Source organism: Schistocerca americana, chromosome X (genome assembly GCF_021461395.2).
Source record: "Schistocerca americana isolate TAMUIC-IGC-003095 chromosome X, iqSchAmer2.1, whole genome shotgun sequence".
In the NCBI taxonomy this organism is placed as follows: domain Eukaryota; kingdom Metazoa; phylum Arthropoda; class Insecta; order Orthoptera; family Acrididae; genus Schistocerca; species Schistocerca americana.
Window position 1 is genome coordinate 763,548,975 of NC_060130.1, and position 14,298 is coordinate 763,563,272.

Here is a 14,298-nt window from a genome sequence, read left to right on the forward strand (position 1 = left end):
CTATTAAATCTATCTTCACTATTTTCAAAAGGTTTGAGAGGTGTAAGATATGCAAGGTAATAACTTTTTACTCATCTTCATTATCTCATTGATGTTGTCTATGGTTCAAGGACTTGTCTGGGGTACCATCTTGCAGCTGAAAATTTGATTTAATGTTGCGGGTTCTTGTTGCACAAAATAACTGATGAAGATTTGCCTGTTGCTATAAATATCTTTTTATTTTATCCCTTTCTTCTAAATCACACTGACTTTAATAATTACATTGTTGTCGACAAATTTAGCAAGATACATGCATTTCCATCAGAGGCAAGCCCACTTCTTACATTCTGTGTCACTCACATTTTCCAAATAGTTTACAAAGCAAAAGAGATTACAAAATTTCTCAACAGGAGAAGAATCTTTACCAAATTATATCATTATTTCATAATTAAATCCAGAAGAAAATTTAATAATTAGCATTAGATTGTTTAATTAATAATATGAATTTTAAGTATGCCAGAAATTTTGTGATTTCAATTATCCTTAAAAGGAGATTAATTTTAACTGATAGTATATATTGATTGTAAAACATTAATTTCTTTTTTATACATTTTAGCCTGAAATATAATACATTATACACAAAATCATATGAATTCTTTTAATGAAACAGCTGAGATAATTTTAACTTGTGCAATAATCGATCGTATACCTAGTATTGGTTAGGTGTATTAAAAAAAGGTAATGTTAGAGAAGGGCGACTCGGTGTAGCTTGTTCTACTTCCACTAGTCACCATGTTTGAAATTGCCAATGTCTGTTGTTTATTCCCTTTACATTTCTTTCTCAGGAAGATGACCTCACTAGTGAGCCATCTCTTCCTGATGGCTTTTTGAAAAGCAATGCAAGATTAAATTTTCTTTAACATAATCAACAACTATCATTACTTGCAATTGTGTCAGTTTTGAAGCCCAGACTTTCTTCTAATTTTGTGGTGAGGTAACAGAAATCAAAATTAATGTATTGTATATGATGTGTCCAAAAATAATGCGGTTATATCCAGGGAAAGGTGTGTGTGTGTGTGGGGGGGGGGGGGGGGGGGGGGGATGGATATCTCATTACAAATATTTGAAATTCTTTGAAGTAACCCCCCTTTTAAATCTACACCTTTTTTCAGTGTCTGTGCTATGTGCTATACTCATTCTGGTAGCCATTGATGGGAATCACATTTAGAGGCTTTTTCATTGTTTTTTGGATTGCTTTGATGGCCCCGAAGTGAAGTACTTTCAAACCGATCTTGATTATTGGTAACAGGAAAAAGTCTTTTGGAGCTAGATGTGGGATGGTAGGGCAACTGGACCAATGTTGACAACTTCTGTTTGGCCAAGAACTCCTAGTTGTGGAGACAGATGTGGCTGGAAGCACTAACTTGGTAGAAGTGCTAGGTCTGAGCAATCTCCTTTTGTGGTTGGAAGTTCCTTGAAAATCTCTCAAGTACACACTCATAGTAGAGAATCTCTATCTTCCATTCCCAGTAATTCAATGGTTGATGTTCAAAATATAGTGATCAAAAAATACATACTTTTTCACTTTTGCTCTTTGATGACCATGAAGAGTCACTCACAAATGTTAAATATGACAAATTAAAGTCCTCTTAGCCCTGCTGAATCATTTGGTAGATGTTGGAAATACATTTGTTGAGTTTAGCACTGAACTTGATGAAGTACCATTGTTAAAGTGTGGACCACATTGATTGTCACAACAAATGGATTATCAAGAGGCTCACAGAAAAAGATGTCCTAATGCTCATTAAGTTAAGAGCAACTAGACAGTGTTGAAAAGCTAAGACTCCCACCTATCTAAGCCAATTTGTGTGAGTAAGTTGGAATCAATACGATTATCTGAAAATAATAATGGAATTACTTTCCAGATATACCTTGTGTGTAGGTGGTTTTATCCTACTTTGAAGATTTCTTATCCCTGGGGTTCCTATATCTGTCAATTACATTCTTAGCTTTTGGACATTTTTTTACGTTCCCTCCCAAAAATTTTTGATTGTTTTCAAATTATCTTGCTGTTTCCTACATAGTAAATCAGTTTTTGTGATGGATCCATCAGTTACATTCTTAATTTTTGGCCCTTTTTTTTTTTTTTTTTTTTTTTTTTTTTTTTTAAAGTGTACTCGCAAAAATACTGGCTGTTTCCAAATTATGTTACTGTTTCCTATATAGTAAGTCAGTTTTCTTGATGTTTTCCTGTACTTCATTAATGCTCTTTTTTTTAAGTTGTCTATTTGCTATGTAAAGAAACAAAAGTTTTATCTGAATATTGATGTTTGCTATGTTGTCCTGATCAAATATCTGTTGCATTACAAGCCTAGTTGTTCGAGGCTGTATTCATTTCTGAAGTAAAGTTTCTCAACAGTTGTACAGACAACCTTATCACTGTATTTGTGTGTGACAGTTGCTCTAACAGTCAGATTTTTCATTCTGTGACCAGATATTCCATGAAGGCATCTACTGAAGTGAAGTGCAACCAGTGTAACATTTGACAGCATTCAACCAAAAGACTTTTCTTGAGCTCATGTAATATTTGGAACTTTGTTATGAAACTAACTTTACTATTTTATTCCTTTTCTTACTGTTAGACCACTACTAACCAAAGATCAATGTCATGTTGTTTTTGTGGTCTTCAGTCCAAAGACTGGTTTGATGCAGCTCTCCATGCTACTCTGTCCTGTCAAGCTGCTTCATTACTTTCATTAGTAATTACTGCAACCTACATCCTTCTGAATCTGCTTACTGTATTCATGTCTTGGTCTTCCTCTATGATTTTTATCCCCCGCACTTCCCTCTGGTACTAAACTGGTGATCTGTTGATGCCTCAGAATGTGTCCTACCAACCAACCCCTTATTCTAGTCAGGTTGTGCCACAAATTTCTATTCTCTCCACCACTGCTCAGTACCTCCTCACTAGTTACATGATCTACCCATCTAATCTTCAGCATTTTTCCATAGCACCACATTTCAAAAGCCTCTCTTTTCTTCTCGTCTAAACTGTTTATCTTCCATGTTTCACTTCTAAATATGGCTACACTCCATACAAATACTTTCAGAAAGGACTTCCTGACACTGAACTCTACACTTGATTTAATAAATTTATCTTCTTCAGAAATGCTTTTCTTGCCATTGTCAGTGTACATTTTATATCCTCTCTCTGCTTCAACCATAATCAGTTATTCTGCTTCCCAAATAGCAAAACTCATCTACTACTTGCAGCATCACATTTCCTAATCTAACTCCCTCTACACAACTGATATAATTAAACTACATTCCATTATCCTTGTTTTGCTTTTGTTGATGTTCATATTATATCCTCCTTTCAAGACACTGTCCATTCCATTCTATTCCTCTTCCAAGCCCTGTGGTGTGTCTAACAAAATTCCTATGTCATCGGCAAACCTCAATGCTTCTTTTCCCTGGACTTTAATTCCTACTCCAAATTTTCTTTTGTTTTCTTTGCTGCTTGCTCCATATACAGATTGAATAACATGAGGAATAGGCTACAACCCTGTTTCACTCCCTTCTCCACCACTGTCACCCTTTCATGCCCCTCAACTCTTATAACTGCCATCTGGTTTCTGTGCAAATTGTAAATAGCCTTCCTCTCTGTGTATTTTACACCTGCCCCATCTTTAAAATATGAAAGAGAGTATTCCAGTCAACACTATCAAAAGCTTTCCGTAAGTCTGCAAATGCTATAAACATAGGTTTGCCTTTCCTTAACCTATCTTCTATGAGAAGTTGTAGGGTCAGTGTTGCCTCGCATGTTCCTACATTTCTCTGGAATCCAAACTGAACTTCCCTGAGTTTGGCTTCTGCCAGTTTTTCCATTCTTCTGTAAAGGATTTGTGTTAGTATTTCACAGCCCTGACTTATTAAACTTATAGTTCAGTAATTTTCACACCTGTAAGCTCATGCTTTCTTTGGAATTGGAATTACTATATTCTTGAAGTCAGAGAGTATTTTGCCTGTCTCATACACCTTGCTCACCCAATGGAAGAGTTTTGTCATGGCTGTCTCTCCCAAGGCTATCAGTGTCTCTAACGGAACATTGTCTACTCCCGGGGCCTTGTTTCAACATAAGTCTTTCAATGCTTTGTCATATTTGTCATGCAGTATCACATCTCCCTTCTCATCTCATGTGCTCTTCCATTTCCATATTGCCCTCAAGTACACCTCTGTTGTATAGACCCTCTATATACTCCTTCGATCTTTCTGCCTTCCATTCATTTGACCATACAGTAGAGCTGCATGCCCTTGGAAAAAACTGTGGCTGTAGTTTCCCCTTGCTTGCAGCCGTTCACAGTACCAGAACAGCAAAGCTGTTTTGGTTGATGTTACAAGGCAAGACCAGTCAATCATCCAGACGGTTTCCCCTGCAATTATGGAAAAGGCTGGTGCCCCTCTTCATGAACCACACATCTGCATTGCTGAGGCACACAAGCCTCCACACCAATGACAAGGTCCATGGTTCATGTCATATATCATATTATTTCTGATGATGGCTCTTTTAGAAAAATATGTCTCAGGCTACACATCAATGATGAACTGAACAGGGAACCATATGTTACCTGAAAGAAACTGGAACATTGGAAAATTTAAAGTTAACTTCGGATTTTCAGACAGAAAGACAGAACAAAATTAATATAACTGAATAGAACTCTTAAAACTAAACATTTTTTCTTTGAGGAAAATTTGATATTAAATACGTATGTATTAATTACCATGTTGCTAACAAGAAATCTTTTACTTAATTTTTCAGTGTATGTTGAAGAACACTAAAGCATTGCTCACTGCTTAATTACAACTGGAACAGTGATAATATTTTTCCATCCCTACAATATATAAAAGATGTTTTTAAGCACGTCCATTAACCTACAAAATTCAGAAGTCATCTTCAGAATAGGGAGTAATCGCTACAGGTATACCATGAGGACTGATACTGGATCGAGTCTTGTTTTTGTTGTACACCAATGGCCATTACAATTGCAACACCGTGAAGATGATGTGCAACAAATGTCAAATTGGCATGAAGTGTACTACTTGGCTAGGAATGCAAATGATAGCATTTCAGTGCAAATGCAGAAAGTAGGTAGGATTAATGTCATCCCTATTCTGTGTATAAGGAAAGATTACATGGTGGGTTTCTCATTCGGAAATCACATTTGAATGTTGATTATTTTTAAGATGATAATATTATGTCCTGTGTAAGGAGGGGGGACAATCTATCAGCATGTGTCAGAATAAGACAACAGCATGATCGCGGTCTATTGAGGCTGCAGTTTATCATAGGACAGTGTTGCTGCTTGCGATGCTCGGGATCTCATGGCAGTTAGATGAATACTCTTATGAACCAAAACATTATGAGTACTGCCCACTGTGAGGTTGAATGCCTCCTGGTGGTGACGTGGACACATGATGCAGTAAGCAAAGAATGTATGTGGGACAGAGACGAATGGGCAGTCATTATAGCAAAGAGAAGGGCCACAAATGCAGAAATTGACTGATATAAGCAGTTTTGACAAAGGGCACATTGATGTGGCACTACGGCTGGTAATGAGAATCTCTGAAACAGTGAATCTAGTCGCCTGTTAGTGTACCACTGTTGTGAGCACCTGTGGAAAGTAGTTGAAGGACAGTGAAACCACGAGTAGGCCATATGGTATTGGATGACCACATCTGTGTTTCAGAGCACACCCTTCAAAGGCCATTGTTGAACCTGGAGTTCCACATCACACGACCCCTACGTGTCCCTGAGTTTTCACTGTGGATCAATACAAATGTGTCACCTATCAAATGAATCACATTTCTTGTTACACCTGGTTGATGGTTGGATTCTTACATGCTGTCATCCAGGCAAATGACTCCACAAAACAAGCATTGCACAACAGATGCAGGCCAGTGAGGACAGAATTGTGCTTACACTATGGGGTACATTGAGTTTGGTTTCCATGGGATCTATGGTGGTAATCAAAAGCATCCTGACAGCAGTGAACAACATAAACATTATTGCTGTCTGCCTGCATCGCTTCGTGTTTGAAGTCTCCCACTATGGCAATGACATATTCCAGCAAAATGACTGTCCATTTTGCAAGGTTAGAATCCTGCTACAGTGGTTTGGGAGGCATTATAGTGAACTCAAATTGATGTCTTGGCCAGTAAATGTGCCTGATTTGTACCCATTGGAACAGATATTAGGTGCCACCTGAGTGCCCGTAAACCACCATCCTGAAATTTTCGGGAATTGCTTAACCTGTGCATAGACATCTGATGCCACATAATTCTGGAATCCTGTCGAGGACTTGTAGAATCCATTCCAAGCAGAGACTCTGTTGTACTGTGTTTGAAAAGTGGAATGACACATTATTAAACAGGTGGTCATAATATTTTGGCTCATCAGTGTATTGAATTCATGGATTTACAAGGGCTATACTCAGTTCAATGCAGGATTTCAATGACACCATGTAGCTAGTGTCCAAGAAAAAAAGACATATTGTTCACTCAGCTGTGCAGGATCAAACAGTCAATTTATATACTGTCAGTCATAAACTGGGCTTGTTTGCAGTGAGACAAGTATCCACACAGATGGTGTGATGGCATCTGGAGCATCACATACTGTTAGCATCTTGACCATTGTTGCAGCATATGTTGTTGCAGCAGCAGAGAGAGGCATGTTGACAGAAGTTCATCAATGACAGTCCTTGTCACAGGAGTGGCACTGAGTCATCTGTTTGCACAAGTAATAGTTGTGCATCCAGAATTCATGTGGGGTGACTCCAAGGAGAATGAATATTGCCAGATTGCTTTTGTCACTGGTGTACAGCTCCAGCACCTCCTATGGAAGTATGAGGTGAGACTGGGTGCACAACATGATCACCTCTGGCTTGCATTGCTGGAAATTTGGACAGCAACCATTACACGTCTGACATGTCAATGGCTGTGCTCTATCTTTGAGGTCTCCATGAAGTGATATTTCAACAACATAACATAAGACCATGTGTTGCCCTTTCTTGCCTTACCTACCTCATAAAGAGGGGGTGTGAATGTTGCCTAGGCAAACATGTTCTCCATATATCTCACCCATTGAAAACACTTGGTTATGGGTTTCTGAGAGTCTGTCGCACTCCCTCTTACAAGCCATTACAATTTCTGAGCTCTGGTACAGAGTTGAAACAGCATGGAATTATGTACCCGTATCTGTCATGCGAGCTCAATTTGACTTGGTGCCCACCCGAGTTAGAGCTACTGTTGCTGCTACTGGAGGCAGCTCTGAATACTAAACTTCACGCCATGTATACCTCAAAATTAGTTACAAATATCATATTTTCTTTTGACTGTGCTTGTATGTATAGTAAGTAAAATTTTATTATTTGCTACCCTTCCTGCTGTTTCAGTTTTAATGGCCAATGGTGTATATAAATGACCTGTCGTATGTTCTAAAAGCAGAAATAATTCTCCTTGGTGACTATGTTAATATTATAAGCAAGCCTAATGGAGAAACTGCAACACTTGAAAATGTAAATGAAATTCTTTGAAAAGTACCTATTGCATCCATCTGGTTTGATGGACAAGAAGTATTCACTAAGTTTGGTAGAACAAATTTTATTTAAAAAGAGAGGCCATGTCCTATCCAACATGTGTTTGTATTAGTGAAAGAATTAATCACTTGACAAAGACAGTTACTTCTTGAACAAGGAATAAAAAGTATTAAAAGAAAGTCTCTTATCAAGTAGTGAAAGAAAAGTTGTTATTAAAAGTTAATAGTTAAAATCAGAGCCCAAAGGCCTGAATGAAAAGTCACTTCTCAGAAGAAAGAATAAACATAAACATTGTCTGGATGTTAAAGGCTTTTAGGAAGAAAATGAACACTGCTAGAAATATCACTAACTTGTAAATACACAGGTGCATTACACTAGCCAAAGTGCAAGTCTTGATGGGACAGTCCAAAATTAAAATTTTGTATACTTAGTCACGGTAAGAGATAATGACCCAGAAGAACACTTCACTTTCAAAGTTCAAGTATGATGAAAAACAGTCAAGTCTGGGGTACAAACAAAGACAAGAAATCTTACAAGTCTACCAGCTGATCACTGGCATGAAGTAAAACACGGCCATTGTGGCAACTCCAAAGTGAGTTCGTGACTGATGGAATGTGAGCTACATTCGGCATCTGGCCTAGGAAACTCGTGCGGAATAAAATGCTCATTGTGACTTGAGTGCTGATCCAAATATGGCCCAGGCACCAGGTTACTGTAGACACTACTTTCAATCACGTGGCCCACAGAGGAGAATAGGCCTGTGGGACCAGTGACCTCTATTGGCATCTGGGATGCCATCTGGTTGTCGGGCGGTTCGTGGCCAAGTTGTGTCTGTCTTCAGGAAAGCTGGCCTCCAAGAAGTTATGTGATCACCTCTCTCAGATGAGTTGTTGGTTGATGGCTGGGTAGGTTCAAGGCTTACCCACAAAAGTAACAACTGGTTCTCTGCAAATGGAATGTCACTGCACTTAGATAAAACACAGTACATGTAGCTCTGCAATGCATGAGAATAAATAAATAAATTAAAAGCAGTATTCAAAATTCTGAAGTGTTTATGTTCAGAAGAACTGAACTGGAAGTCACATGTTACAGGTCTTCTCAAAAGTCTAAGCTCTGTAACCTTTACAATGTGGATACTATAATATTTTGGAGATGAAAATGTCAAAAAGTTGACTTACGTATCCTACTTTCATTCACTAATGTCTTACAGGATGTTACTCTGTGGAAACCCTTCATTCAGAAAAAGTGTTTGCTGCAGAGAACTGTGTGATAAGGATAGTGTGATGTTCACTCTAGAGTCTAGAACCTACTCACAGGAGCCTCACAGAATATTTACTACCTTATGAAGTTTGCTGTCAGTAACCAGTTGCAATTTTAAAATAACAGTAACAGTCAAAAATATAATACTAAAAAGAAAAATTTATTTAGACTGTCCATCATTCAGTCTGTGTGGCAGAGAAAGGAGGAAAAATTTCCAAAACCAAAAGACCTGGAGGTAATGCATACAACTGCTTGATGAGTATCCATCATGTTGCTATCACATACCATTCTCAGAAAAAAGTTCACAATGTAAAAATCTGCATAGTTGCAAATGTGAACTCGGATCACGATCTTGTCCGCATTAAAGATAAATTTACTCCAAAAAAGCACACTGCAAGAGTACACCCTCAGTAAATTGACACAAAAAGAGTCAAGAAACTAATAAACAAGAGGCATGGGAGAAAGAAAAGGCAGTTACCTGTGAACAGTTCCAAACTAAGACTACACAGAAAGCCAAAAAGCTAACCCATGGAAGAACACAAAACAATCTTGGTGGGACTAAATGTGTGAAAACACTTTGAAAGAATGAAAGAGAGCCTTCCAGAAATGTAAAATTATAAAAAAAAAAAAAAAAAAAACCACCTGAAACTAAAGAACAAAATGGATGAGGTGTGCACTGCACATCAGAGACTGCTACTCAAGTAAATAACCGTGCGTGGGATGCACACAACGGTTTTTGTAATTTGGCAGCTTTCCATCAGGTAGAGATAATGATAGCATTAAGAAACACCTATGCATTAGTGTAAGATCCAAAGAACCACACACACACACACACACACACACACACACACATGCATGCATCTATTAAAATCCTACTGGTCAGTTGGCACATTCTCCACAAAGGCCCAGACTATGAAGCACTCCTAACACGCAATGGAATTCTCATAAGACTAGGTACGCAAAGTTAGATAAAAACCAAAATTCACAGCACTGGGTTTTTTTATGTAAACATAGTAGGCAGGGATGGAAATTGTAGTTTTATATGACAGTGTTTGGGGAAGGCTCACTATCAGGAGTGGGCACAGACTAATAATTAGGTCCTTCTATCAACATCCAGAGTCACAGAAGATGTAACTAACAACTGTAAAGAAAACCTCAGCTCACTAGTACATACACTGATAACCCAAAATGTTATGTTAATTCTCCTCCAAGATTTTTTATACTGTCTGATGGCATAGCAAACGTGCAGAATGGTGAGGGAAGTATATACATAGAGTAGAGGTGAATGAGAAATCATTCAACTAACGATGTGGGTTCCAAATTCTAATTGGAGTGAATGGTTGACTTCAGTTTATTGGGAGAATTTTGGAAAAGTGTGGACCACATACTGGATGCTAGTGAGACCTATTCTTGAGTACTGCTTGAATGTTTGGGATCCATACCAGGTTGAATTAAAGGAAGACATCAAAGCAATTTGGAGGTGAGCTTATAGATTTTTTACCGGCAGGTTCGAGCCACACAAAAGTGTATGGAGATGCTTCGGGAACTCAATTGGGAATCCCTGGAAGGAAAGTGATGTTCTTTTTGAGGAACACTATTGAGAACTTTTAGAGAACCAGCAGGTAAAGCTTACAGTATATGCTTTTACTGCCATCAACATACATTTAATGTAAGGACCACTAACATGGGATACACGAAATTAAGCCTCATACAGAGGCATGTAGACAGTTGGTCTTTCCTTGCTCTGTTTGCAAGTGGAGCAGGAAAGGAAATGAGTAATAGTGGTAATGGCACCCACCAACACACACCGTATGATGGCATGCAGAGTACATATGTGGATGTAAACGTAGAAATAGAGAAATCCACTGTCATAAATGGGTTTGACAAAGTGCAGATTGTTATGGGATGCTGTCTGAGAACAAGCATCTCAGAAATGGCAAAGATGGTCAGCTTTTTGCAAGTAACTGTTGTGAGCATATATGGGAAGTGATTGAAGGACTGGGAAACCTTGTGTAGGCAACAAGGTGTTAGACGTACAGGTCTCATCGTAGATGCTGGAGACTTGCCTGCTCTGTAAAGCTGTATAGACAGCTATCTGTGACAGATCTGATGACAGAGTACAGTGCTGGTGCAGGCACTAGTTATGTGGAGCACTATTTTCAGCACTAAATGTTGAACAGGGGGCTCTGTGTGTTCCAATGTTGAACTAATGACATCATCAATTAGTTGAACTAATGACATCATCAATTATGATTGCAATGGAAACACAATAATGAGATTCAACCATGGATCAAGGGAAACATGTTGCCTGGTCACACGAATCACATTCTTTGTTATACCAGTTGATGGTCTTGTACATATATGCTATCAGGCAAATTGGTGCTCCAAATGTGCACCACACCATGGGTGCAAGCTCGTGGCGCCAGTATAATTCTATGGGGGACACTCACATAGTCTTCCATCGGACCTGTAGTAGTAATCAAAGGCACCACAACAGCTGTGGACTATATGAACGTTACCATGAACCAATGCATCCCTTCACAAACGCACCCATGATGGCAATGGCATCATCCTGCAGGATAAATGTCTGTGTCACAATGCCAGTCCCATGCTATAGTCCTCTGAGGAGTATGATAGCAAACTCACTTTGACGTCTTGCCCTCCAATTCACCTGATCGGAACTCAACTGAACACATCTAGAACACAGTCAAGCACCAGCACTGTGCCCACAAACAACATGTGCATAATTTATGGAATTTCATCATCTATGCACAGGCATCTGGCGACCTACCAAGGACTTGTGAAATCCATGCCATGCAGAATTACTGCTGTATTACATTCCAAAAATGGACCAACATGCTTTTAAGCAGGTGATCATAATGTTTTGGCTCTCCAGTGTAAGTTTCTCAATCACCATTAGAGGTAATTTTATTCATCCAACAAACAACTGGAATACTTAAATTTTGTAAGTTGTGGGTTTGATGAGACATACAGCAAAACAATACTAAATGCTTTCTCTGACAAATTATTAGCACAGATAGTTCAGAAGAACATTTGTGACAGAAGTGTACTAGCTAACAAAAAAAGTGAAGCACCTACAAGGGGAGGAGGGAATGAAATGAAAGTTCATGGGTTGAGAAGGTATGTGATGTTATTTCAGTGGTTACAAGGGGTACTCAGAAAGAGGCTTCCGAAGATTCCCTAACAGAACAACAAAGAAATCAGGCATACCCTGGGTATAAGGCAGTCACGAATTGCCTGGTGGGTGATCCTTTCAAATGCACAGTCATCTGTAGTGATCAGGGAGTCAAATAAAATGAGTTACACCCACAGCATGGACATACTCCACCAAGACCTAGGCTGAAGTCTAGGACGAGCTTTCTACTCGAAGCATCTGCAGTAAACACAGGGACCATGAACGCTAGAGAAACATTTTGGGCAGCCAGAACAACTCATCTCCAAGCAGAGGTACAGCCAGCACAATGCGTACCAGCACAACACAACTGAGACTGGACCACATGGAGATCATTGAACAGGTTATGAATGAGCACTGGCAAATCTAAAGACATCATAATAAAATGGGAATAACTACAAGGGCCAAAACTTTGTGATTGTTGAGAAGTTTTTAGGGAACAAAACATCTGTGTCAGTGTTCATGTTTTCCCGATTCTTGCAATGAGGAGGAGTTGCTCAAGGCACAAGAAAATGCTGTAACAGTAGCTCATTTCTGGGTAAAAACAGTTTGATTTTAATTTTGTATGTATGTATATGTATAAATTCATTCTATTTTCTTTCCAGAAATTGTAAATTTATAGAATACTACATATATGCATCTGACTCAAGTAAATAATAGTGCTTACAATATTGAGTCAAATTTACAAAGAACTTGGAAGTATGAGCTCACTTATTAGTATGACATTGTGGCTCCTATGGACTCCTATGTACTGACTCAGTCAGGAAGGCTGTCATAAAGCAGATGTATCCTCTCCTAAAGCAAGCTGGCCCACAACTATTGCAGCTGGTGCTTCATATCCTGGATAATGGCACTAGGATGGAGTTGATGTCTGATCTGGTCTGTCATATGTTCCATTTGGGAAAGATCTGAGGATCTTACTGTCCATAGGAGTATCTCAACATCATGCAGACAGTTCATAGAAACATATGCCATGTGTGAACGAGCAGAAAAATATTACAATACTGTCGCACATGAGGTAATGCCTGAGAATGCAGGATGTCCATAAAATACTGTTGTGCCATTGGAGTTTCCTCATTCACTATCAGCTGTGACATGAAGTAATGTCCAACGGATCCCCACGTCATGAGACCAGGAGTAACACTGGAAGAATGGGACTTCTCCCTAGGTTGCTGCCATACTTGTCAACAATGGTCATTGAGGGAAGTGCACCGCTGAACACAATGCAAAGCCAAGTCCACACAAACCAGTCACAGCACCAGTACAAAAGAAGTCATTTGTGTTATGTTTTTTACGGCAGCTTAAGCATGGGACAGTAATTCCCTAGTCTGGCTGTTGGTAGTCTCAGTGGTGCAAGATGATGCAGAATGTTAGACGAAATCCATTACTTGTTCTAAGATGGCAGGCACAGATGTGCTGTGATTATGATGTGCTAGGTGCACAATGTGGTGATCCGCCCTTGTGGTGTCGGACATGGTTGACCCTTGAGTAAACTGGATAAAGAGACAGTAGTCTTGTACCTGAAGCTGTAATCAATATGTTTAGCTGAGGGCGGGAGCACGTAGAGGAATGGTGGATCCAGTATACACCAATACATGACCAAGCACTGAACAGATACACTATCTGATCAAAAGTATCAGAACACCTAGTAGTTAATATTAATATGGTGTGTATCTACACTTCATTTTTACAACAGCTTGAACTCTGGTGGGGACACTTTCAACGAAGTGTCTGTGGAGAATGGCAGACCATTCTTCCTCAAGAGCCAAAACTAGAGAAGGTAGAAATGCTCGACGTTGATGTCTGGAGTGAAGTCAGTGGTAAGACACATCCCAAAGGTGTTTCATTGGGTTCAGGTTGGGAATCTGGGCAGACCAGGCCATATCAGGAATGTTATTGTCCACAAACCATTGAATCACAGATGATGCTTTATGACAGGGTGCACTGTCATGCTGAAACAAACAATCATCATCTTTGAACTGTTCCTCTACAGTCTGCAGCACACGATACTATAAAATGTATTCATATCCTCCTGCATTTGGTGCTTTCTTAAGTGCAATAAGGGAACCATACTCTAACCATGAAAAATGCTCCCATGCCATAACATCACTTACTCCATACTTCACTACAGGCACAACACATAATGGTAGGTAACATTCTCCAGGCATTCGCCAAACCCAAACCCTTCCATCAGATTGCCACAGTATATGATTCATCACTCCACATCACTTATTTCCAGTCATCCGCTGTTGAGTGGAGCTGCTCTTTACA